This window comes from Neophocaena asiaeorientalis, unplaced genomic scaffold, assembly GCF_003031525.2.
Source record: "Neophocaena asiaeorientalis asiaeorientalis breed wild unplaced genomic scaffold, Neophocaena_asiaeorientalis_V1.1 scaffold171, whole genome shotgun sequence".
Lineage (NCBI taxonomy): Eukaryota > Metazoa > Chordata > Mammalia > Artiodactyla > Phocoenidae > Neophocaena > Neophocaena asiaeorientalis.
The window spans coordinates 9902571-9905491 of record NW_020174013.1 but is presented as its reverse complement, the minus strand read 5'-3'; the positions used below and the strand labels follow the sequence as shown (position 1 = coordinate 9905491).

General features: G+C 47.0%; 1 protein-coding gene across 1 annotated transcript in view; it reads right to left on the bottom strand.

The window, feature by feature from the left end:
- SOCS5 (suppressor of cytokine signaling 5) overlaps positions 1-219 on the bottom strand; it is a 59751-nt gene extending 59532 nt beyond the window's left edge. Inside the window, exon 1 of the mRNA XM_024753548.1 lies at positions 59-219. The gene's annotated coding sequence lies outside the window, so the exon portion shown is untranslated. The remainder of the gene's footprint in view (positions 1-58) is intronic.
- Positions 220-2921: the final 2702 nt, after the last annotated feature.

The window sequence follows — 2921 nt, the reverse complement described above, 5'->3', positions numbered from 1 at the left end:
GAAAAGCCCTCCTGGGGCGGGGGGCGGCGGGGGCACGCCTCTCTGAAGGGCAGCCTACCGTGACCAATAGAAGACGGGGCTCTGGAGGGGCGGGATTCCTAACGGCCAATCCGAAGGCGTGTAGGTGAGGGCCGAAGGAGGGAGGCAGGGAGCGAGAGCGGGGAGGCCCGGGAGTCAGGGAGGTCCGGCCGCTCGGGTGCGCGCCGTGCGCGGCTGCCATTTTGGAGTCGGGCTGCTGCGACGGCGGCCGGGTCCGGCCCGGGGGAAAGGGAGGAGCCAGTCAGGTGGGAGAGAGGGGGTCACGTGGGCTTGAGAGGCGGGATAAGGCGGGCTGCGGCCGGAGGGGAGGGGTTGGCAGCGGCGAGTCACGGGGGCTGAAGAGGGTCACGTGGTCGGAGAAGGTCCAGAGGTGGGCTTGGGGGCGGAAGGTCAACCTTGAGGTGGGAGAAGCAGGAAAGCTTTGTCCCTGGTTTCAACTCTGTTAGGGAAAAGGAAAGGAAAAATGTTGAATGGAGGGCGTGAGTGCCCGGTCGGAAACTGTGAATGAGTCTCCCTAGCTCCCTCCAGCAAGGAGCCTCCCTGTTCCTAAATTCCAAGATCCACGGGAACCTGGGCACTTTGTTTAATTCAAGCATTCCCATCCCCACTCCCAGCTGTCACAAACGTGACTCAATGATCAGATGGAGGAGTGTCTCCCACTTTTTGCTTGCACTTTGTATGGAAGGGCCCCCGCCCTAGAAATGGCTGAAAGAATAAAAGCGTAGTTGAGGCATTGTGCAGACGCCAGGACAGGCCATCTGGCCTTATAGAAGCCTTGTCGTCATTCACAAATTTACCCAACACTTCTGTGTTAGACATACCCCTGATCGTATTACAACGCCTCCAGACAGAACAAAACAAAGTTGACTATGAGACCCTGTCTAGTTCTCATCCTTATTTCAATTCATGCTTCCAGTACAGGCTAAATTATACTCCTTACTAACCCACTGAAAGTGCTTCTCTTAAGGCTACCAGTGACATCCATATGATCGAGTTCAAGGATCACTTTTTCGTTCTTATATGATCTCTTTTGCAGTTGATTCTATGGACTACATCCTTTTCCTCCTCCCCAACGTACCCCTCACCCCAGTTTACCTAAGACCATAAACCCTCAGATTGTATTTCTCTTCAGTTAACCTTTATAAATCGGTTCTGTGTTGGCTTTTTAAGAGAGTCCCAGGATCTGATCCTCAGTTGGTACATAGTCATTCTACTGCACACTAGGTGGTCTAACCATTTTGATGGCTGAGTGTACCTTTAATGAGATCCCGATCTGCATACCTAAGTGCTTTTGGATATCTCCACTTGAATCTAATCTTGACATATCCAAATCAGAACTCAAACACCTACTAAGAAGACCGCAAACCTGCTCCTTCCCATCTGTTCTTTATCTTCTTTGATAACATTACCATTCATTCACTTAAGCACACCAGAATCTGCGAGCAGTCCTCCAGGCTACTCCCTCACAGCTGTAACACTTCCCTACCCCTTTGAACTTCATCGTGCTGATTATATTTACTAAATGCCCTTTTGTCTCAATTTCTACAGCCACTGCCTCACCTGGGCCATTTATTCATTAGCCCAGTATTTACTAAGCATTTTACAATGTGCCAGGCATTTTTTGAGGTGCTCAGGATATAGTGGTAAACAAAAGGGACAAAGTTCCTGAGTAGGGTGAGACAAAGCATATATGAGTAAAGTAGCAAATAAATAATTCAGGGGTGATACCCCAGTGCTCATAGCAGCACTATTTACAATAGCCAGGACATGAAAGCAACCTAAATGTCCATCAACAGAGGAATGGATAAAGAAAATGTGGTGCTATATACAACGGAATATTACTCAGCCATAAAGAGGAACGAAATTGGGTCATTTGTAGAGACGTGGATGGACCTAGAGAATGTCGTACAGAGTGAAGTCAGAGAAAAACAAATATCATATATTAACGCATATTTGTGGAATCTAGAAAAATGGTACAGATGATCTTATTTGCAAAGCAGAGATAAAGACACAGATGTAGAGAACAAATGTATGGATACCAAGGGGGTAAGGGGGTGGTGGTGGGAGGAATCGGGAGATTGGGATTGACACATACCCATTATTGATATTATATATAAAATCGATAACTAATGAGAACATACTGTATAGCACAGGGAACTCTACTTAGTGCACTGTGGTGACCTAAATGGGAAGGAAATCCAAAAAAGAGGTGATATATGTATATGTATAGCTGATTCACTTTGCTGTACAGAAGAAACTAACACAACATTGTAAAGCAACCTATACTTCAATAAAAATTTAAAAAATAAAATAAATAAGCTATATTTCTTAAGGAAAAAAATAATTCAGGGGTGATATGTGCTATAAAGATCTCCCCCCACCCCAGAAAAACAGGGAAACCGGCAAGAACCTCCCGAAGTTGTTGCCCAGCTCTTCACCTATCTCCCCCACCCCGCTCCCCCATGCCCCTCGGCCTCCCCACCCTGCTCAACACCTTCTCATCCTTTCCTCGTATTCTTGAAGAAAAGATAGCCCTGATCCTTTCAACTGGAGTGATTTTCTTTCCTTTCATCTGCCAGGACTTCCCTCTATCTTTATGTTACAGCTGCCTTAATACAAATCCGCCAACTAGGAGATAAGCTACTTTGAGGGCAGGGATCACACCTTATACATTTTTATGCCTCCACAGGGCCTTGGCTCAGAATAGGTGCTCACAAAATGCATGTTGAAATGAACTGGTGAATCCCCTGACCCCTGAATCAGGCTGCCACAGAAGCATCTCCAGCTCAATCAGAGTGGAAGGTCAGTGAGCTCATCTATTAGAGTGTAGAGGCAGCTATGCCTCATGGCAGGGGGCAGGGTAATAATGAATGAGATTACCT